The following is a 25,658-nucleotide window of genomic DNA, read 5'->3' on the forward strand; positions in this document are numbered from 1 at the left end:
AATACAAAAAATGTGTTTCAGTGAAAAATGAAAGTTTCATTGTGTTTCCCTTCGAATTGCCACCTCATAACTGAGGTTGTGTCGCTCCTAAAGCAGTTTCTCAAGCAGCATTGGATGAGTTAAATATCTGAACTGAAACCGTCGTAGAACGGAAAAGGGGCGTTTTCGGACATATGTTCCTGTTCAAAATATTATGTGCACGCTCTCCTCTACAAGACTTAGAAACTTGTAAAGGGAATTTTCGAACACCCTCTACGTATATGAAAATTGTCATTGGGAATAAGCCTGTTAATAACAAGAGCTGTTATTGAACATTCTGCAGTATAGAAACAGTAAATGTCTTTGTTTTAAGCTTATTTGTTCAAATATAATTTCAACTTGTATTTCTTTTTTGGAAAGCACATGATTCGGTTTAATACATTTTTAATTATGAAAAGGTTGCTAGTTTAATGTGACTGCATTTGTATACAAACAACTTGAAGTGGGCTTTAGTAGTTTCCCGTGTAGTCTGCATGGCCAAATGTTACTCCATTTCGTAAGATACCAAATTAATCTTATTAAAGGTTTTGAGCACTAACAATGATTTGTTAGAGCACGGTGTAATTGTTCATCAATGTTATGATCATATCGAGCTTCTGAGTGCTAAATGAAGTGTTTAAAGTATTTGTTTGACAACCAGTAATCACACAGTGCGTCCCACTTTGCGAACTCCATCTCTCTTCCCAGCTCACCTTCGAATTTACGCTAAAAATTTTCCCTAATATTCTCATTGCTGTCAGCTGAGAGCTTTAAGCAGCTTTCTCTGTGTAGTATAATGTGAACTTCGCTGCTTTTTAGGACCGCTGCACACTGAGGATTTTTGTTGCAGGTGATTCGGCAATTAAGCACTGGGATTTTAATACTCTCGCCTCCAGGGGGACTTTCGTTAGATCTGACGCTGATACTTCCTCGCCTCCTGCAGCTATCGTTATCTCGATTGGCTGGAGAATCGCCCAGTCTAAAAATCCACTCCACACAAAGTCAGGTACCTGGGTAGCAGCCTCTGACGTGCATTTCTCACATGACCCATTTAGGGAAACACTACAACTATCAACGCTATGGCGGAAGTTCAGGAAGTTACAGCCTCGCTTGTCACAGAACATACCTTGCCACTGGTGAAACCTTCCACTCTCCTTAGAACCAGTGGCAATGATCTGTTCTGGAGACATTGCTGCATATAGTGAGCGTCGTTGACTCTCCGTGAACAATTGTTGAGAAATCTCTTGTGCCACTCGGTGGAATAATCCAAGTACGATAACATAGCCCAGAGAACAGGTATTGTTTGTCCCAACATGTGACATAATTTGCAGTTGCTTGCACTCTGTTCCCTCAGTCACTGTCGGACTAGTCTCATCAACAAGCTGAATGAGCCCCCGACATTCAAACTGAGTGCACATGTTTTTCCTTCCCATCCCTTGTGGTAATTCCCCTAATGGGTACCATTATTCTCCATATGTATGAACGGTTAACAGGCCGCTACCCTTTTGAATTTGCCTCCCACTGACATGAACCACAGCGCTCTTCCCAAAAAGTTAAGTGAATCGTACTGGATGCAGGAAAAATGTGAAGACATTGAAAAAGATATGACTGTCGGAAGGACAGACTCAGCATACAGGAAAGTCAAAACAACCTTTGGTGACATTAAAAGCAACCGTGGTAACATTAAGAGTGCAACGGGAATGCCACTGTTAAATGCAGAGGAGAGAGAAGATAGGTGGAGAGAATACATTGAAAGCCTCTATGAGGGTGAAGATTTGTCTGATGTGATAGAAGAAGAAACAGGAGTCGATTTAGAAGAGATAGGGGATCCAGTATTAGAATCGCAATTTAAAAGAGCTTTGGAGGGCTTATGTCAATGAAGTTAAGGAATTCTGCTACCTACTATTCAATTTGTACATCGAGGAAGCAATGATGGAAATAAAAGAAAGGTTCAGGAGTGGAATTAAAATACAAGGTGAGATGATATCAATGATACGATTCGCTGATGACATTGCCACCCAGCCGGCCGAAGTGGCCGTGCGGTTAAAGGCGCTGCAGTCTAGAACCGCAAGACCGCTACGGTCGCAGGTTCGAATCCTGCCTCGGGCATGGATGTTTGTGATGTCCTTAGGTTAGTTAGGTTTAAGTAGTTCTAAGTTCTAGGGGACTAATGACCTCAGCAAATGAGTCCCATAGTGCTCAGAGCCATTTGAACCAACCATTGCCATCCTGAGTGAAAGTCAAGAAGAATTAAATGATCTGCTGAACGGAATGAACAGTCTAATGAGTACACAGTATGGTTTGAGAGTAAATCGGGGAAAGACTAAGGTAATGAGAAGTAGTAGAAATGAAAACAGCGAGGAACTTAACATCAGGATTGATGGTCACGAAGTCAATGAAGTTAAGGAATTCTGCTACCTCGGCTGTAAAATAACCAATGACGGACGGAGCTAGGAGGACATCAAAAGCAGACTTGCTATGGCAAAAAAGGCATTTCTGGCCAAGAGAAGTCTATTAATATCGAATACCGGCCTTAATTTGAGGAAGAAATTTCTGAGGATGTACGTCTGAAGTACAGTATTGTATGGTAGTGAAACATGGACTGTGGGAAATCCGGAACAGAAGAGAATCGAAGCATTTGAGATGTGGTGCTATAGACGAATGTTGAAAATTAGGTGGACTGATAAGGTAAGGAATGAGGAGGTTCTACGCAGAATCGGAGAGGAAAGGAATATGTGGAAAACACTGATAAGGAGAAGGGACAGGATGATAGGACATCTGCTAAGACATGAGGGAATGACTTCCATGGTACTAGAGGGAGCTGTAGAGGGCAAAAACTGTAGAGGAAGACAGAGATTGGAATACGTCAAGCAAATAATTGAGGACGTAGGTTGCAAGTGCTACTCTGAGATGAAGAAGTTAGCACAGGAAAGGATTTCGTGGCGGGCCGCATCAACCCAGCCAGTAGACTGATGACCAAAAACAAAAACAAAACAAAACAAAAGAAAGAAACTGACTCAATTTCGTTTTCAGCGGAAGATAGCACGTCGAACTCGTTCGTTAGAAGTATGGGTGTGATGCCCTGAGTTCTCACAGGTAACTATCTTCCCTGTAGAGGATGCCTATAGCTACCATTAACACGACACTCACAGTCAAGTAGGTGAGTAGTGATAGATCCTGTATCTCGTGTACCCACATGAGATGATAATACTTGAGGTTCGTTTGGTATCTCTGGTACATGAGTCTTAGTAGTCCTACTAACACACCCTACTGAAATACACCGTAACACAAGCTTTCATACACTTGGCAGTAGTAAGAGCGATTTGCAAATACTTACAAACAGCAAACAGCTCATCTCGTGCCCGGAAACAACATGCACAGTGGAAATGCAATTTCTCTGGTGCAGTAACTTACAGAACAGTAAATAGATTCCTTTAATCTAAGCTTGTTGGTTCTCTTTTAATTTACGGGTCTGATTCACCTCTTAGAACTGAAGTCGTTTACAGCCAAAATGAGATATCTAACAAGACAGCAACAAAAAATTGTACAAAATTATCTATTTCTCTGAACGTTTTTCAGTTTATGGTCCCTAACAAATTCGACAATGCCACTAGTGTACCACGAATGCAGAAAGTACATATTCCTGTTAGAAGAGAAAATTAATGTTTCACTATATGAAAATTATTTACTGTAACTGTAAAACACGAACTCCGATTTACTACGATCTTGGTTAGCACAACACTTTTAACTTACGAAGATTATAGAAGATACATGTTACTCGTAGGTTCTGAAAATGTTTCTTTATTCATTACATCGGGTGCTGTAGCGCAAAACAGTTTTTCGCGGCACACAGTCTAAGGAAATACACAATGTATCACGAAACACACACATGATACAATCAGCACGAAAAACAGTTTAAATTTTACCTCAAGTTTTTGGACCTACGTTTTCTAGACGATTTCATTTTATACACGTGGATTTAATCGGACACGAAGGAAATATTTGAAATCGGCTTCTGTAGGAAAACATAAGTTAGTAAACGTGGGAACTGCGTGGATTTAGCACTTAACTGGTTTCTTGTCTCCTTTTAGACTGGAAACAGCAACGATAAGACGTAAAAACTAATACATGAATTTCATTGCATTAATCTCTATGACCCAAATTTATGAAAGAAGAACTCCCTAACAGCCATGACGTCCGATGAAGAAACACCTACCTGTAGGAAATGAGGTGTCGTTATTCCAAGTTTGTGATCCATAATGCTTATTAGTGTAATCCTTATTAAGAAATGGCGTTTCAGTTGCCCTCTTGTATATACAACGGTGTCCAAAATTAAAGCAACAAATGGAAATTTTCCAAGATAGCATTTATTTTGCCACAAAATAGTGTAAACAGGTGATAGTACGATAGAAACAGTGTAAACAATACAGAAAGCAAACAGGTGCAAAATGTATAACAGTGGAGAAGAAATGTTTTTCGTTTCTTCCAACTTAACGAATTTGTAAACACATTCTGACAACTGGTTAAAGTGCTCAGTATGATGTGTGACCGACCACCTCTGGCAGTAATACAGACCTGACAACGAAGGGTCATGCTCTGAATAATGTCATCAATCTCATGTTGAGTCAATAACGCCCATTCTTCCTGCAGGGTTGCTCGCAGTCTTGGAGAGCGGTTAGTGGATGCTGACGTGATGCAAGCCGTCTCCCTAGTGCACCCCCAGACGTTCACTATGGGATTCAAATCTGGAGAGCGTGCTGGTCACGCCATGCGTGCGATATCTCTCGTTTCCAAGAAAAATTCATCCAGCGGTGCTCTATGAGGTCGAGCATTATCGTCCAGCAGTACGAAGTCTGGGCCCACAGCACCTCGCAACAATAGCAGTTGAGGTCCCAAGATCTCGTCACGGTACCTGGCTGCAGTTACACTTGCCGATTCACCCGTACAGATTCATGAAGAGGGCTTCGAGTGGTAAACATAATCGCTGCCCACACTACTAGGGACCCTCCACAACGTTTAGGTTCCGAAATCGTATACCAAGCTACTTCTAAATGCTAATCCATCGAGAATCAATCTCCAGAATAAATCAGAACTCACCTGTGAAATGGCCGAGCGGTTCTAGGCGCTACAGTCTGGAACCGCGCGACCGCTACTGCCGCAGGTTCGAATCCTGCCTCGGGTATGGATGTGTGTGATGTCCTTGGGTTAGTTAGGTTTAAGTACGAGGGCAGTTCAATAAGTAATGCAACACATTTTTTTTCTGAAACAGGGGTTGTTTTATTCAGCATTGAAATATACCAGGTTATTCCCCAATCTTTTAGGTAAACAACACTATTTTTCAACGTAATCTCCATTCAATGCTACGGCCTTACGCCACCTTGAAATGAGGTCCTGTTTGCCTGCACGGTACCATTCCACTGGTCGATGTCGGAGCCAACGTCGTACTGCATCAATAACTTCTTCATCATCCGCGTAGTGCCTCCCACGGATTGCGTCCTTCATTGGGCCAAACATATGGATATCCGACGGTGCGAGATCGGGGCTGTAGGGTGCATGAGGAAGAACAGTCCACTGAAGTTTTGTGAGCTCCTCTCTGGTGCGAAGACTTGTGTGAGGTCTTTCGTTGTCATGGAGAAGGAGAAGTTCGTTCAGATTTTTGTGCCTACGAACACACTGAAGTCGTTTCTTCAATTTCTGAAGAGTAGCACAATACACTTCAGAGTTGATCGTTTGACCATGGGGAAGGACATCGAACAGAATAACCCCTTCAGCGTCCCAGAAGACTGTAACCGTGACTTTACCGGCTGAGAGTATGGCTTTAAACTTTTTCTTGGTAGGGGAGTGGGTGTGGCGCCACTCCATTGATTGCCGTTTTGTTTCAGGTTCGAAGTGATGAACCCATGTTTCATCGCCTGTAACAATCTTTGACAAGAAATTGTCACCCTCAGCCACATGACGAGCAAGCAACTCCGCACAGATGGTTCTCCTTTGCTCTTTATGGTGTTCGGTTAGACAACGACGGACCCAGCGGGAATAAACCTTTGAATATCCCAACTGGTGAACAATTGTGACAGCGCTACCAACAGAGATGTCAAGTTGAGCACTGAGTTGTTTGATGGTGATCCGTCGATCATCTCGAACGAGTGTGTTCGCACGCTCCGCCATTGCAGGAGTCACAGCTGTGCACGGCCGGCCCGCACGCGGGAGATCAGACAGTCTTGCTTGACCTTGCGGCGATGATGACACACGCTTTGCCCAACGACTCACCGTGCTTTTGTCCACTGCCAGATCACCGTAGACATTCTGCAAGCGCCTATGAATATCTGAGATGCCCTGGCTTTCCGCCAAAAGAAACTCGATCACTGCCCGTTGTTTGCAACGCACATCCGTTACGGACGCCATTTTAACAGCTCCGTACAGCGCTGCCACCTGTCGGAAGTCAATGAAACTATACGAGACGAAGCGGGAATGTTTGAAAATATTCCACAAGAAATTTCCGGTTTTTTCAACCAAAATTGGCCGAGAAAAAAAATGTGTTGCATTACTTATTGAACTGCCCTCGTAGTTCTAAGTTCTAGGGGACTGATGACCACAGCAGTTAAGTCCCATGGTGCTCAGAGCCATCACCTGTGAAAACAGTAGCGGCACTCTGTTCGACCGTCCAGGTGGCATGTTGGTGACTCCACTCTAGACGTTCCCTTCCGTGAAGACGCGTCAGAGGTAGACGTGCAGCAGGTGTCCGACACTAAAGGCCACTCTCCCGAAGTCTTCTGCTCACCATTTGCCTCGATACAACACGTCCATTGGATACTGCGAGCTCACATACCAGTTGCCGTGCAGTACTAAGGCGGTACTATCGTGCCCATATAGCCAAATAACGGTGCTCTCTTCTAAAGTCACACGTGTTCGGCCCTGCCCTGGTCTTCAGAACGTAGTTTCCATTCTAAAAACAGTAGCCACATCCGAGAAACAGCACAACGATTCACATTAAGCCGTCGGGCCAAATCAGTCGGCGACTGTCCTGCTTCCGTTCTTTCTGTGGCCCTCCACCGCAGCGAGTCTGGCGGGCATCTTTTCTGTGTCATACTGCACCGCCTGTGATTGTGTACACAGCTATTGTGGATGTGCGGCTCCCTGGCAAACAACCTCGTTTCATAGGTGCCCTGCGTTCATCGTTGGCTTGGTTTTCCGTTGATCAGAATGCCATCTTACGTCCAAAACACGATCGTACGGACATCTGGTTGACAATTTGTATGATTATATAGCGGTTAGACACAGGACGGGGGAATGGCGGTTTGTTGCTTTAATTTAAGACACTAGTGCATTTCTCTGATTTTAACGAACTATTATACATCCGTAACCGAATTATTCGATCATTTCTCTTTAAGGTTTCTGCGATTACTCAGATGAAAACTTTAAGACAGGACAGAACTTCTTGTAGTATCTATTGTAGATGCCTAATGTGAAATTGTTGTGTGTTGTTGTCGTCTTCAGTCCTGAGACTGGTTTGATACAGCTCTCCATGCTACTCTATCCTGTGCAAGCTCCTTCATCTCCCAGTACCTACTGCAACCTGCATCCTTCTGAATCTGCTCAGTGTATTCATCTCTTGGTCTCCCTCTACGATTTTTACCCTCCACGCTGCCCGCCAATGCTAAATTTGTGATCCTTTGATGCCTCAGAACATGTCCTACCAACCGATCCCTTCTTGTAGTCAAGTTGTGCCACAAACTTGTCTTCTCCCCAATCCTGTTCAAAACCTCCTCATTAGTTACGTGATCTACCCGCCTAATCTTCAACGTTCTTCTATAGCACCACATTTCGAAAGCTTCTATTCTCTTCTTGTCCAAACTATTTATCGTCCATGTTTCATTTCCATACATGGCTACACTCCATACAGATACTTTCAGAAACTACTTCCTGACACTTAAATCTATACTCCATGTTAACAAATTTCTCTTCTTCAGAAACGCTTTCCTTGCTATTGCCACTCTACATTTTATATCCTCTCTACTTCGACCATCATCAGTTATTTTGCTCTCCAAATAGCAAAACTTTTTTACTACTTTAAGTGTCTCATTTCCTAATCTAATTCCCTCAGCATCACCCGACTTAATTCGACTACATTCCATTATCCTCGTTTTGCTTTTGTTCATGTTCATCTTATATCCTCCTTTCAAGACACTGTCCATTCCGTTCAACTGCTCTTCCAAGTCCTTTGCTGTCTCTGACATAATTACAATGCCATAGGCGAACCTCAAAGTTTTTATTTCTTCTCCTTGGATTTTAATACCTAGTCCAAATTTTTCTTTTGTTTCCTTTATTGCTTGCTCAATATACAGATTGAATAACATCGGGGAGAGGCTACAACCCTGTCTCACTCCCTTCCCAACCACTGCTTCCCTTTCATCACCCTCGACTCTTATAACTGCCATCTGGTTTCTGTACAAATTGTAAATAGCCTTTCGCTCCCTGTATTTTACCCCTGCCACCTTTAGAATTAGAGTATTCCAGTCAACAGCATCAAAAGCTTTCTCTAAGTCTACAAATGCTAGTAACGTAGGTTTGCCTTTCCTTAATCTTTCTTCTAAGATAAGTCGTAAGGTTAGCATTGCCTCACGTGTTCCAACATTTCTACGGAATCCAAACTGATCTTCCCCGAGGTCGGCTTCTACCAGTTTTTTCATTCCTCTGTAGCGAATTTTCGTTAGTATTTTGCATCTGTGACTTATTAAACTGATAGTTCGGTAATATTCACATCTGTCAACACCTGCTTTCTGTGAAATAGAGAGATGTATTTCGTTGGCTGAAATGCAATTACAATATTTCAAATAGAGGGTATTTCAAGAAGGAAAACTGACTAAATATTTGTTTCGTATAAACTTCTACGGTATTTTTTCCCTCTTGAATAAACATAATTTCTTTCTTGCGCCATCTTGAAATTCCTATTCTCGCACTAGTCACACTCATTACCAAAATAGGACGGCAAGAAAGTCTGTCGATACAGCGCAGGGAGTCAGTCTCTTGCAGTTGTTCCCTCTGGTTTATTTGTCCGACGTCCGTAGAAGTGGCAGGTATTTTTACTGAAGGCGAGCGAGCCTGAAAAATGCACCATTCCGTCTGTCAATGTCCTTTCATATTTCAGGCAGTTGCTGTTTGGAGGCGAACGTGAGTTCAGCAAGTGCTGCAACTTTTAGAGTTCTATCAGAAGGGCATCACAGATTCCGTTATGGACAGAAAGCCGCTTTCCAATGTATCAAGTGGCCGCCGTAGACAGGGAGGATTGCACAAAGTGGTGGAGAAAAAGCGCTGCACACAGGGCGAAAGCCAGAAGCTGAAGGGAAGAATGCAGCGCCGAACCTGTTATATGTCTCTGCGTGGAGGGGAACAGTTATTTTTCTCAGCGAGGCACGTGTCGAAATCATGAGAGGGCCAAAGCAGAACGTCAAAACGTTTAGGTGGATTTGTAGAAGACCTTCACCCAAAACGGGTGTAGTGCTTTATCGCTGACAGAAATGTAGTAATCTGCAAAACAGCCGACATAATGTTTGCTGCCTCAACTGTGATAAAAGTTATACCCTGTAACGTTCAGTATCGTCTGTTTAAAATGTCTCTAGTTACGTTTGCACACGTCCGCATCTCGTGGTCGTGCGGTAGCGTTCTCGCTTCCCACGCAAGGGTTCCCGGGTTCGATTCCCGGCGGGGTCAGGGATTTTCTCTGCCTCGTGATGACTGGGTGTTGTGTGCTGTCCTTAGGTTAGTTAGGTTCAAGTAGTTCTAAGTTCTAGGGGACTGATTACCACAGATGTTAAGTCCCATAGCGCTCAGAGCCATTTGAACCATTTGAACCATACGTTTGCACGACTTGAGAGACAGTTTTCGACTGCGATATATGGCCTATTTTTGTAAATTTGTTCCATGTTCTTACATTTATGAATGAACTTATGTAAAGAAGTCTTACTTTTTCCACGTCACCGATTTCCAGTCACGTTTATTTAATTTAGATTTTCCTGAAGCCATATCACTGAGAATTGTATCCCACTATTACAATTAGCATTTCACTCATTTTTTTGAATTGTACACCAACTTTCACTGCAATATTATCTAACCTCTACTTCAGTTAATTCATACCTATTACATGCGTGTTACTAGTCTACCCTACACATGTCTGATAAATGAAATCCGTTTTTGAACAGGGGGTAAGGGAAGACGGGTGCACATTTACGCGGATTTCCTTTCGGAATTTAATTTTTTTGGTTGGATTTGTCCTGTTTAATATTGTTTAGTTCTATAACACTGTTATAAACTATATCTTGGTGTATTTACTTCTAACTAAACACAGTGAAAAATAATTTTATATAGCCTCAAGTGGAGTGGGAGAACGTGCCCCGCGAATGGGGAAAGTTTAAGTATCCATGAGGGCAAGTTTGCGCATTTCGTAGAACAGGATAACGAGTAAACAGAGCACACTATTACTATTTTCAAAATATATTTTATTGATGTCAAACAAAATTACAGGCCGACTTACACCAATTTCCTCTGCGAGATACAAAAAGTTTACTGGCAGTAAATAAAAATTTTGGCGAATTTCCAAATTTTCGCGTAATAGGGCGTATATGGAAGTGTTAATGATAAAGGCTTAGTCATCATCGCTGTCCGAGATGCATTTAATGCTTACAAAAATAGCATGCTTCCTGTGGCAGAATCGCCGTGAGCCTACCTTTTACGTATAAGGAACTGGACTCGTTTCAAGCGTTAAACACAAAGGCAATTTTCATCTTCTCCGTGAGACAGCTGCAGGTTGTATGAGAAACAAAGAACAACTGGATAGGACATTCGTTCAGACAAGAGTGCTTGCTAACAGACGTTTCCGAAGGACGATTTGGTGAGAGGAGATTGAGAGGGACGAAAAAATGCAAGATGGTGGACGACACAAAGGAAAATGGAAATTACATCGACTTGAAGAATATCTCAGAATACAGAAGAGTATGGAGAGATACCATGCGAAAACCTGCCTTGGGCAGAACACCAATAACATCGCAAAAATATATCTATTCACGTTTTTCCTTGTTCTCGCTTTTAGCAGTTGCTTGCCTTATCAATCCTTGCTGTCATAGAATTAACTATTCCTGCTTGAAGTTAATTAGATTCAAATAGCATTTTTAGTATTTCTAGCCTTTATTCTCCTGTACTTTCACTTTTTTAGGTTGCATTTCTAACTACTGTATCCTCAGAGTTTCCTTGCTTGGGGTATTTGATAGGACGGTAATGAAAAATAGTGCGTAGAAGTTGCCCGACAGACTGCATCAGCGTGCCCTATTATCATGATTTAGAAACTAAAATAGTAACTTTCATGCTTTGAAATTAAAAAAATGTTACTTGTAAACTGCAACAATCGCCTGTAAACCAACATATATTATTTCTATTATCAGCTCTAAAAGATATGTTCCCTAGGAAATTCGGTATTTGAGCAAAAAACTTTATTCACCTTGCACAAAAACATAAATACGTTCTTCGCACTAAGACGTTAACTCAACTGGTGCTGTGAAGTTTGTGAGAACTCTCATTAGATGGCAGCACTAATCTTCCACGTCGGTAGCTCTCTAGCAAGACTGGTTCTCTTGAAAAGTACCCTGCATAGACGTGAGCCTTGCGTAAATGTGTCCCACTCTCTCTCAAATATAATACTAATGCTTTTAATTAAAATTGCAACCGTTTTTCCCAGAATAAATTTATTTGAGATTTCTACTTGATTGTACAACACATTTCCCAATGTAACATATTTGCATATGAGTTCCAAATATTATAGTATGACAAAAGTAAACGTTTTCACATACCTAAAAATTTACGGTCTTCTGTGCATTCTGTGCAGTGGAATAAAGAAATACAACAAAATACTTCAACAAGCAGCAGAAGTATAAAATCAGTTAAATCAAGAATGTTATGTGGTGTAAGATAAAAATTCAGCGAGGTCCATATTAGTAGGTGTGGAGACGCTTACAAATCGGGTGTTATGAGGAAACAGAAAAATCTTTTCAGTTCTCCAATAAATTTTATGTAGTCCATTTTGCACATATTTTTAGATGTAGTCCCCTTTTCGGTTCCTGCACTCTGTCCAAGCCGTGTTTTTAATGTGCAATGTGGGACATTTGAAAAGTATTCGTTTATGGTTGCCGCAACAACTGGACTCAGATCAGTTGTAGCCACAAATCTGTTTGGATGTAGAAATAGGTGGAAGTCACTGGGCGCCAAATACCTAGTACATATAGAATGTTCCAACAATTAGTATTTAAAATACTCATGTTTTCTTAATACCGAAGGACATTTGACAACTAGCACAGACTCCTGATTTCAAAACGGTTTTCTTTCTTGTATGCTCCTCTCCCCGACTCATGTCTTATGTCCAGAAGACGTAAGCTAAGTTCACAGAGTACTTTGCGATGTAGACACCGGAAAACTGATGTAAGTGATCGCAAAATGTATGAAATTCTAAACAAGTCTGATTGTGGTCAGCGTTTGACTGTAAGCAGGATGTGCTCTCTTCCTCATGGATACTGAATCGCTGATCGCCGCTTGTAAGGTGTCAGACAAATAACACACCTTACATTAAATTCTTAAAACAATGCCGGTTAACTCGATATGTCACACGACAAAGTTATGAGAAAAGGTACGAATTTTATTTATACGCAAAGTGTAGAGAATAAAGAAACCAACATTTCGTGAATATAAACCACTAACGGTCACAGTTGTAATTGCACACAAGTAATTTCCCTGACCCGAACTACGAGATGCAGTTCTGAGGGAAAGGAAAATTTTATGACTGCATGCCATCTAGCACAGCTGGAACCCTTACCATGAGACACCGCAGCTACTGTATAGGGCTTCGGCAAAAGCAGCCCTTTTCCCTGTTTTTAACGACGATCTTCTGAAAGCCCTTCTACGGGAACATGGCGGAGATCTCAGATAAATGTCCAGAGAAAGCCAAATCAAAACATTGGTAACTCACTGTAGCCACCTGCGTTAAAACTAGCACGAAAGAGAAAGCTGTTTATCTCAGTATTACATAGCAAAAGTTAAACTGTGCACTACGAAATATATGAGGACTGTGGCAGGCTACAAAAAACTCTAGTAGGTGGAGATATAACACGTATGAACACTCTGAAGGCCAGAAAGAAAATGTGTGCCACCAGCTTTGATATAGGCAAACTGCAGACAGCGTAATTGGCTTCTTCTCTTGTAGAAAATCGTCGAGTATTTGAGCAAGGCGACTTGCGCCATACTGAGACGATTGTGAGAGTCATTATGTGAACACTTGTTCACAGGCTCGTCTTAACTCATAAGGAGCTAAACTGCAAAGTCTCCTAGTATGGAGGATCGCACCGAGCACTGGCAGCTAACACTTGTGAGCTGTTTGAGGGCAACGATGGACGCGCTGTTCCAGCCAGACAGTAAGTAGCTTGAAACATCCTGATAGATTAAAACTGTGTGCAGGACCGAGACTCGAACTCGGGACCTCTGGAAGGTAGGAGATGAGGTACTGGCGGAATTAGAGCTGTGAGGACGGGGCGTGAGTCATGCTTTTGTAGCTCAGTTGGTAGAGCACTTGCCCGTGAAAGGCGAAGGTCCTGATTTCGAGTCTCGGTCCGGCACACAGTTTTAATCTGCCAGGAAGTTTCATATCAGCGCACACACCGCTGTTGAGTGAAAATTTCATTCTAGTAAGTACCTTTCCAGTTATTTTAGCCAGGAAATAAACAGTAGTCTCTGCTTCACCGAAGATGTAGGAAATGTATCGGACTGGTGTTTATCAGTCGGGAGCGATTTAGAATAGATTCTTAAATTCACAGCTCACGCCGACAGCCGCCACTGGCGCCGCCGACGCAAGGTAAGCACACGCAGTCGCGCTATGCTAGCAGGTGATATTCACTTGACACTCAGAACTGTGGTTCTCTCTGTCTCTCCTAATTTTCGTCCATTCAACCATGACTTGTAGTTAAACATATTCACGGTTGTCGAGCTTAATGGAAGCAGACACATGCGATGTCCAATCTAACGAAAAGCATTGATCAGCCACCGTAGAGTTGTGAATTGTTTTAATTATGTACTTCTTTTGATTGTTCCTTACTGACCCCATTCCATTTTGGGTATTTTCATTGTGCTTTTTAGTGTGATTGATATTTCTGGCCCCAATTGTATTTAGTTTGTTAGTATTTGTATCGACCCTGAGACATGATCAACAACCATCTTGAAACTTCCAGGCAGATTAAAACATGTGCCGGACCGAGACTCGAACTCGGGACCTTTGCTGTCACCTGGCAGAATTGAAGCTGTGAGGACGGTTCCTGGGTCGTGCGTAGGTGGCTCGAATGGTAGCGCACCTGCCCGCGAAAAGCAAAGATCCCGTGTTCGAGTCTCGGTCCGGCACATAGTTTTAATCTGCCAGGAAGTTTCGTATCAGCGCACACTCCGCTGCAGAGTGAAAATCTCATTCTGGCTATCGAACATCTTATCGTTAAAGAACCTTAGAATAGTTAGGAATTTTGCTTCACAATTGTGAACACCCAGCTTCAATATTTTACCATCCTGTACGTAATTTTGCTAACATTGCTGTTTCATGAAGTCATACTTAGAGTAAAAATAAACCTTAATAACGAAAATCTAAGATTTTCATTTTCGCTAACATATAGCTACGTCTGAAACCGTACACTAATTTCTGTTAGCGATCACATTTCCTTTACAGGGAGTATAGTGGAACCGACATTGAGATCATTGTCTGATTATATCACTGTCAGTACTGCTGCACTCTTCTGAACCCTGCATGCGCGAGATGGTATCTTCCTACCGTGCAGACCGTAGGTTCATCACCAAATTCCTTAAACACTCATAGAACGTCCTTGTGCAACTGTGGTAGGAAGATAAATCAGAACCAGTCTCACACGTGTTAGAACCTTGCCTGATTAAACACTTTATTGAAGTCTGCGTGTGTGGCTATAGGTTAGGATGTCCTATTGCAAGAGAAGTGCGGCTAATTCTGAAATTAGGTGCTTATTGAAAATTCAGCTAGGTAATCCATAAATATCTGTAGTAATCTTTGATGAGTTTTCATTTATAAACCGCAAAAAAAGAAAGAAAAAAAAAGAATTTATGGAAGATAAGGTATTCCAGTGCATTCACTTGAATGAAACATTCCAACAATATTTACGTATTTTTTGTAATTCTACATTACTTTATCACATAGAAAGGAAATCATTTTAGAGACACTAATAAGCTGGGCAATGAATGCAATGCCATCGTCTCCACGATTTTACTCAAATCGGAGACGACGTAGTGCGCCGATGGCCGAGGTGAGTGGCAACGCAGAGAGCAATTGAATTCCGAGGTTCCACCAGCGAGGGCGCTGCAGCGGGGTAACGTTTTCGGTCTGTCAGCATGAATTTTACGCATGCGCGGAATCTTGCGGCGCGCTACATATATTGCGCAATGGAGGATGGGTGTAGAGGTGAAATATCATGGTGGCCGAACGGTTCTAGGATCTTCAGTCTCGAACCGCACGACCGCAACGGTCGCAAGTTCGAATCCTGCCTCGAGCATGGATGTGTGTCATGTCCTTAGGTTAGTTAGGTTTACGTAGTTCTAAGTCTAGGGGACTGATGACCTCAGATGTTAAGTCCCATAGTGTTCAGAACCATCTGAACCATTTGAAATATCATTGAATGCATTTGAACAATGACCGGCTGTAAGCCGGAAATTTGAACACTGATAATTAATATTATGAATATAATGTTTAGTGGCAATTAGTTTTGGTTATAATATCACACTCAAGCTACATAAACATAAAAATACTAAAAACCTAGAAAGATAAGGCTCAATCATTATGTGTAGTAAATTCTCATGTAAACTTCCGTTTAACTGTCTGAACAAGTTGTATGACACAATTAACGAAAGGCTGACATGTATGCATAACAAGTGAGTCTGGTCTGAGAGGGGCCCATAAAGTGCGCAATACCTACGAACATAGCATAACCAACATTTCATGACACAGTATCTACAGACGTAGCATAAGCAAACTTTCGTTCATACAATAACTACGACCATAGCATTATCAAAACTTCGTTGACACAATAGCTACAAATACAGCATAAGGACGCCAGCGTCATGTAAAGCTCTGTGTGTAAGCAATAAGGATCCACATCTCACTCTGGAACAATAAGAAACGACATTTCACTATGAAACACTATTAAATATTCGATAAATGTTCGCAAATAGCGTAAGTCATATTTTGCGATGAACATCGTTTTTCTTGTAAACGGACATCAATAATTTCACTTTCTTCTTGCGAACATAGGTGAACTGCTGAATGTATGTAAACAACACAGTAACTTTACAGCTGCCTAAGGACAATATCGGTACAGTAAAAGGGTTCGTAAGATGATTACAAAGTTCAGTGCAGCAAGTATTGCATGCAAAAATATTGAATCATGTTGCCCCTGAAGCTGTCTATAGTTGCAAAAGAGTTGCCAGTGCAGGATTTTGTGCACTAACTGACCTCTCGATTATGTCGCATAAATTTCTACGCGATTCATGTTGGGCGGTTCAAGTGGTCAAATAATTCGCACGGATTGTCCAGAACGTTTTTCAAACCAATCGCGGACAATTCTGGCCCAGCGACTGAAAGCATTTTCATCCACAAATATTCCATCATTGCTTGGGATCATAAAGTCCAGTTGCTGACCATAATCATTTCCACTTAATGATCGATTCAGTTGGACCAGAGGAAAGTCCGTTCCATGTAAACACAGCCGACACCGCTACAGAACGACCACCAGTTTGCACAGTACCTTGTTGACAATTTGGGTCCATGGTTTCACGTGGTCTGGCCCTTGTAAACGCTGTGCTAGTGCACACGATACTCATTGAAGCCTGTACTATGGTAAGTTGACGGGCTTCACCTTAAGAGTAAGGATTTTAGTATAGATATTGACCGCGTGTACCTGAATGGAGGCAAATCAGACTTACACCCACTCAGTAATAACAATGATACGTCAAGCAAGTACGAAATGAAACTACACGTCAGGACGGACAAGAAACAACACAGAAGATGCTACCAAATTGTTAGTAATACGGTCGCCAGCCTAATTAGGCATTCACTGAGTTTTTTCCCTGTACAAGTTGATGTACGTTTATGCCAAACAACACGCAATAATACTGCATAATATGGTAAATGTTAGAACCAGAAAATCTACTGAACTGATAATTTTACTTTGAGTACCAATATGGATAAACCATAAATACATAACATTACACTATAATGTTTACTACAAAACTTCGTACTGTCCATTGATCTGACTAAAATCGGGCATAGGTTACCCTAGAAATAGCACTTTCGAAACACATACACAATGTCAATTTTGAAAAAGGTAAAACACTGATAAATTTTGGTTTTTTATTGACTTTAACTTTGCTGATCAAATCAGTTCAGTTCACTTCAGAATTCAAATGAATAGAAAATAAAAAGGGGGGGGGGCTGAAACTGTTATGATCACTGTATTGAAAATTTTGATTATTGAAATCATTAAGCACTCAAGATTTCCAATATATGAGTTACTACTCTTTTTTGTCTTATTTCCTGCTCATTTAACTACCATTATTTTTGTCTCAAATTAATTAAACTTCATTACTAAACCAATTTCAACATTATCGTCCAACTTTGTCAGACCTTTGTTATTTACCTATATATTCATTAACAACAAAGTTCCTTAAACATCATTCTAACATAGCTAGGTCTGCAGGTAATTATTATTAACATAAACTTTGAATCTTCATCTCGGGACACTCGGATTGCACAACATGTGGAAAGGACCCTGTCTAGGTTAGTTGTGAGGATAATTAACTGATAGGACAGTTCTGGTAAAATTTAAATTGTTATTGAACAGTATGGAACAAAAGTAACACTGGTCCACACGAATACAGTGCTAAAAGTTTCAACCTGCTTGTATCGATGCGGCGGTTGGCGGGCGGCGAGATGGCGAGGCACAGAGCACACATACAATCACAGCCATGGCTCTTGATGTATCGGCATTTGCTTCTTCTTAGCGTCGCAATACTTTTCCGTTTAGTGCCTATGGAATATTGCCATGATGTATAGGCGTCGGAAACGGCACATCCGAGGCTCAACGAAATCACGTTTTCCAGGAGAGCCTCCTCGATCCAGAACGTGTTTCTCAGACCGATGCCCAACTCCGACTACTACTGCTGAGCCCGTTATGCCGAGCAGCGCCCGTGTGCATTTTCCCGCGCTCGCCTGTCATCCACCTTTTACCGCTCCCTGACAGACAGGGTATTCACCCGAGGTTTTGCATTCTACATATCCTGATACATTGCCTACGTATGGACCAGACGCACAATTACAATTTTCACATCTTACAATATTTTCAACGTTTCTTACATTTCAATTCTGTTATAATATTGCTTGAAATTTGGCATAAACATTAATATTCACATCGAAAATTTTTTACCGTTTCTTTAACATAATAGCATGAAACAAAAAAGAAATGAAATCAGAACATCGATTATACTAATCTATCGAAAATCAGAAAAAAAAATTATTATATGTACAATAGTATAGCGTTGGTGTTGTTACACCCTCACTCGAACCTTACCATCAACACTTATCAACTGAAATTGGAACTCATCTGAGCAGACCACAGCTTTGCAGTTGTCTAGAGTCCAACCGACATGGCGACGAGCCCAGGAAAGGCGCTGGAGCCGACATCACGCTGTTAGCAAAGGCACTCGCGACTGTCGTCTCGTGCCATAGCTCACTAACACTAGAATTCGCCACACTGTCCTAACGGATACGGTCGTCGTACGTCCCCCACTTATTTCTGCGGATATTTCACGCAGTGTTGCTTGTCTGTTAGCAATGACAGCTTCAAGCAAACGCCGCTGCTCTCGGTCATTACTGAAGGCCGTTGGCCACTAAGTTGGCCGTGGTGAGGGGTAATGCCTGAAATTTCGTATTCTTGGCACCCTCTTCACACTTTGGATCTCAGAACGTCAAAGTCCCTAACGATTTTTCGAAATGGGAAGTCCCATGCGTATACCTCCAACTACCGCGCCGTGTTCAAAGTTCGTTAGTTCCCGTCGTGGGATCACAATCACATCGGAAACCTTTTCACATTGACCACCTGAGCACAAATAACAGTTCCGCCAATGCACTGCCCTTTTATACCTTATGTACGCGACACTAACACCATCTGTATGAGTGCATATTGCTTTTCCATGACTTTTGTCACCTCAGTGTAGACTACTCTCACACATAGTCATAAAATAACCCCTGACACTTAATGATATGCAAATGTAAATGTGTAATACCCGAGAGAACAAAGATCTGTTCGAATAAACATATAGTCATACAAAGACGCTTACATAAATTCAATAGAACATTAGTGAGAATGGGTCTGCATATCGAAATACTTCATGCAATACAGGAATGAAAAGCTGCATGAAAGCAACGGATTACACTGTGTTTTTTAGCGTCCTGTTTGTAGCGTCCAGATGTGCTAAGGGGTAGTCTCCTCTGCTACGTACGCATAAATTCAGAGTGCAGAAATTAGTTAACTAGCTGAAAGCTTATTTAATAAAAGTCCATTTTCGTATATGATACGTTATCATAGCTGTTCTGTGTAGCAGTGCAACCATTAAATCTCATTTCAAAGGTCCAGCAGCACACCATACTGAATTCCTGAAAGCTAACTGCCTTGCATAGAGGCTCTACTGATTATTATTCCGAGTGCCTACTCTGCAGTTGAGTGGCAATTAATTAAACTGACAATTAACGTACTTGACTTCTGTAGGATGACAAGATGTCGGCTCACCACCGTGCCACATTTAAAAAAGCAAGTGTAAAACACAATGCGATGTGATTTTAATAAGACACGTACTGACTTTTAAAGACAACTGGATCACTTCATAACCTCGTAGGTATAATTCAACCTATATTCGTCTTTAGAAACCAAGATAACATCATCAGAATACGTAATCCAGAATCATTAGCGTAAAACTAGGGTAGTGTGGAGAAAGTACACATACCTAAGGAAAAATCGATGTAAATTATTCATTACATCATCAACACCTATTAAAACAAATACGTACCATATTACGGACGTTTTCCGACATATTCCAAGCGACTGAAAACAGTTACAAACATTAATTTGAAAGTTAAAATAAATATAAGGGAAAATGCGTGATGTTGTTGTTGTTGCTGTGGTCTTCAGTCCTGAGACTGGTTTGATGCAGCTCTCCATGCTACTCTATCCTGTGCAAGCTTCTTCATCTCCCAGTACCTACTGCAACATACATCCTTCTGAATTTGCTTACTGTATTGATCTCTTGGTCTCCCTCTACGATTTTTACCCTCCACGCTGCCCTCCAATGCTAAATTTGTGATCCCTTGATGCCTCAAAACATGTCCTACCAACCGATCCCTTCTTCTAGTCAAGTTGTGCCACAAACTTCTCTTCTCCCCAATCCTATTCAATACCTCCTCATTAGTTACGTGATCTACCCACCTTATCTTCAGCATTCTTCTGTAGCACCACATTTCGAAAGCTTCTATTCTCTTCTTGTCCAAACTGGTTATCGTCCATGTTTCACTTCCATACATGGCTACACTCCATACAAATACTTTCAGAAACGACTTCCTGACACTTAAATCTATACTCGATGTTAACAAATTTCTCTTCTCCAGAAACGATTTCCTTGCCATTGCCAGTCTACATTTTATATCCTCTCTACTTCGACCATCATCAGCTATTTTACTCCCTAAATACCAAAACTCCTTTACTACTTTAAGTGTCTCATTTCCTAATCTAATCCCCTCAGCATCACCCAATTTAATTTGACTACATTCCATTATTCTCGTTTTGCTTTTGTTCATGTTCATCTTATATCCTCCTTTCAAGACACTGTCCATTCCGTTCAACTGCTCTTCCAAGTCCTTTGCTGTCTCTGACAGAATTACAATGTCATCGGCGAACCTCAAAGTTTTTATTTCTTCTCCATGGATTTTAATACCTACTCCGAATTTTTCTTTTGTTTCTTTTACTGCTTGCTCAATATACAGATTGAATAACATCGGGGAGAGGCTACAACCCTGTCTCACTCCTTTCCCAACCACTGCTTCCCTTTCATGCCCCTCGACTCTTATAACTGCCATCTGGTTTCTGCACAAATTGTAAATAGCCTTTCGCTCCCTGTATTTTACCCCTGCCACCTTCAGAATTTGAAAGAGAGTATTCCAGTTAACGTTGTCAAAAGCTTTCTCTAAGTCTACAAATGCTAAAAACGTAGGTTTGCCTTTTCTTAATCTTTCTTCTAAGATAAGTCGTAAGGTTAGTATTGCCTCACGTGTTCCAACATTTCTACGGAATCCAAACTGATCTTCCCCGAGGTCCGCTTCTACCAGTTTTTCCATTCGTCTGGAAAGAATTCGCGTTAGTATTTTGCAGCTGTGACTTATTAAACTGATAGTTCGGTAATTTTCACATCTGTCAACACCTGCTTTCTTTGGGATTGGAATTATTATATTCTTCTTGAAGTCTGTGGGTATTTCGCCTGTCTCATACATCTTGCTCACCAGATAGTATAGTTTTGTCATGAATGACTCTCCCGAGGCCATCAGTAGTTTTAATGGAATGTTGTCTACTCCCGGGGCCCTGTTTCGACTCAGGTCTTTCAGTGCTCTGTCAAACTCTTCACGCAGTATCTTATCTCCCATTTCATCTTCATCTACATCCTCTTCCATTTCCATAATATTGTCCTCAAGTACATCGCCCTTGTATAAACCCTCTATATACTCCTTCCACCTTTCTGCCTTCCCTTCTTTGCTTAGAACTGGGTTGCCATCTGAGCTCTTGATATTCATACAAGTGGTTCTCTTCTCTCCAAAGGTCTCTTTAGTTTTCCTGTAGGCAGTATCTATCTTACCCCTAGTGAGACAAGCCTCTACATCCTTACATTTGTCCTCTAGCCATCCCTGCTTAGCCATTTTGCATTTCCTGTCGATCTCATTTTTGTGACGTTTTGCATGGGGGCTTAATTAAATAAATATGATTGTGATTTTATTAGCTGTCTGTCCGATTACGTAAGTCTCGTAATCGGTTGGCCCTGACTAGAATTGTTACGCTATCTGACTGCAAAAAACAATGTAAGAAAATTTCAGTAAACACAGTTAATTAATTAAGTCCCCAGCAACAAAAAAAAACCAACAAAACCAATAAGCACAAAAGTAACTGTTCTGTATGTGGGAGTGTGACTCAACGTCCACATCTGGCACGGTTCTTCTCAAACAAGACAAGAATTCTTAAATACCAATTATACCGACGTGACAAAAGAAATTTAGAAAAACTATAGTTACGCAAGAAAACCAAAATTCACTCTAATACAAGAACACGAGCCAGATGCTTTGTTGACTGAACCTGTAGTGACACATTATTTCAGATACACAACTAATAAAGGAACATTATAAATTTTACCTTCATATATATTGACGAAATGCACTCATTACAATAACATCTGCTATCTCTCCCATCAAATAACTGCATAAGACATGGAACTATACTCTTTACTACAACATCTTGCTCCAACTTCACAACAACCACGAGCTCTCGACAAAACTGTCCTCTACGATCTCTTCACAAGCACTGACTGCTATGAACTCTTAACACGCACTGTGTTCTCTACTAGCACTGACTGCCATGAACTCTAAACAGGCACTGTGGAGGCGGCTTAATAGTACTCTTTGGCGCACTCTCTGGCGCAGTGGCACAGTGTAGCCACCTTTCATATGCCCCTCCTCCACAGGCCAGAATTTGATGGTATTTTTGCCAGCATTGGTGGTGAAAATACCACCAAATTCGTCCACAATAATACAGACAAAAATAAAGATAATATTAATACCTAAACATCACATAATTAGTTAAAATTTTGGCTTTGCACTGACCTTTTACTAACCTAACATATGAAATACAGTAAGCAATACAACTTCTTTTCATACATGTGACTTTACATAATAGTTTACACAATATACAAAAAATCAGTTTATACAAATGTTCACATAAAATGCTTTCAATGATTAGTTTATACAAAAAAAAGATACTAACAGGTGACATCTTTTCAGTAAAAGCAGTCCATCAGTTGCACCCAGTAAAGTTTAGCAGGTACACCCAGCAACAAGTCACATTAGTTCAGTAGAAGCAATCCATCAGATGCACCCAGCAATGTTAAGCAGGTGCAGACGCCAACAAGTGACTTCATTTCAGGAAAAGCAGTTCACCAGTTGCACCCAGCAATGTTGAGAACAGGTGCAGACACCAACAAGTGATACCATTTCAGTAAAAACAGTCCATCTGTGGCACCCAGCAATGTTGAGTAGGTGCAGACAGCAAAAAGTAACATCATTTCAGTAGAAACAGTTCTAACAGTGGCACTCAGTAAAGTTCAAGAGGTACACACAGCAACAAGTCACATTAGTTCAGTAGAAGCAGTCCATCAGAGGCACCCAGCAATGTTGAGTAGGTGCAGACAGCAACAAGTGACTTCATTTCAGTAAAAACAGTTCATCAGTTGCACCCAGTAATGTTGAGCAGGTGCAGACACCAACGAGTGACCATCATTTCAGCAGAAGCAGTTCCATCTGTGGCACCCAGTAAAGTTGCAGAGGTACACACAGCAACAAGTCACATTAGTTCAGTAGAAGCAGACCATCAGTGGCACCCAGCAATATTGAGAGCAGGTGCAGACACCAACAAGTGACACCATTTCAGTAGAAGCAGTCCATTAGTGGCATCAGCAATGTTGATCAGGTGCACACAGCAACAGGGGACATCTCTTCAGTAGAAACAGTTCATCAGAGGCACCCAGCAATGTTGAGTAGGTGCAGACAGCAACAAGTGACTTCATTTCAGTAGAAACAGTTCATCAGTGGCACCCAGCAATATTGAGCAGGTGCAGACACCAGCAAGCAACATCATTTCAGCAGAAACAGTCCATCAGTTGCACCCAGCAATGTTGAGTAGGTGCAGACAGCAAGAAGTAACATCATTTCAGTAGAAACAGTTCTAACAGTGGCACCCAGCAATATTGAGTAGGTGCAAACAGCAAAAAGTCACATCTCTCAGCAGAAGCAGTTCGACAAAATTCACTAACACTGATCACACAGTTCATCAGCAGAAATTAAACATAACTAAATGTTACACATCATGTTGAAAAGTGCAGGTAACAGTTCAGAATATTTATCTTCACTAATCAGACAGTTCAGGCATGAACAATAGTTTGAATGCACATACAAATGCTTTTACAGTAACATACAAATCATAACAAACACACAAATGATGTCAGATAATTTTCATATTAACTATTACAATACACAAATACCAGTAAACCTATAATATTTATGGGTGTCAGTGCAAGCCACTACAAACAAATAAAATAATATTTAGGAGATAGGTGGGTAGGATTAGGAAAGGAAAACACACAGAACACACTCACTCATCTTTCATTCACATTAAATACTACTGTGTAATTGAATAGTGTTAATTGTGTAACTGAAATTCTGTCTAAATCTGATGTTCATCATGTGTATCAAGTAGTACTGGCAGCAATGTATAACAGTCAATAATAGTTAAGTCAACGTCATAGTCATCATGTCAAGACCAATGTTTGCCAAGCCAGATCAAAATGTACTGTTGTTGAACAACTGTCAGTGAGCCACGATATGCAATTACTTCCTCTCTTCAAAAAAAAGTATATACTGCTTAGTGATTTAACAAAGTGTGTGCATAGACTATCTTCCTTCTATTTTAGTGTTCTAGTCTGCTCTCTTCATCCTCCTTGTTCCATAAGACCAACAAAAAATATGCTCCTCACTTACTTTACCTCTTATACACCAAAACTCCAATAATCATACCTCAATAATACCTCTTCAATACGTCTTATCATTAATATCATTTACCTTACCTCTTGTCCACAAACAACTTCAATAATCAACAACTTAATATACTCTCAATACCTCAATAATACGTCGCTAAATATAAACCTCATTACCAATATCATCTCACTTCCAACACAACTCTTTCCTCTAGTCAGTCTCCTTGAACAAGTACAGATAAAATCCTAATGCAACTTCAATTCAGCATCCCATACAATCCGAAGACACATTGCCAACACACAACCTCTGTGTAATCCATCTGACCCAAATTTTCTACTCATTATAAATTATAAGATACATTTTGGTTCCTTGTCCATCATTAAATAAAAGAAATGCATACCTGACCTCTAACAGACTTAGTTTGAATAACTCTCAGTAATTAAGTACGATTACGGAGTGTGAATGATCATAATATTTCACAGTGTGTACACCACTTCAAGAATTATGGCAAACAGAAGCAAACATGTGGAGTATTTTTTGTGTCAAGTGTCACTTCCTATTTCAATTGCTCACGAAAATGCAGTGTAATAACTGTTAATGGTCTAAACCTAGTTTTGGTCTGTCATGTCGTTAGCCTCCTTCCTATTAGCATAAATTTATACAGCTTCCATAAAACCTCCAGCTCATGTGACTTCTATGACTTTCTTGTACT

This window comes from Schistocerca americana, chromosome 2 (assembly GCF_021461395.2).
Source record: "Schistocerca americana isolate TAMUIC-IGC-003095 chromosome 2, iqSchAmer2.1, whole genome shotgun sequence".
Classification (NCBI taxonomy): Eukaryota; Metazoa; Arthropoda; class Insecta; order Orthoptera; family Acrididae; genus Schistocerca; species Schistocerca americana.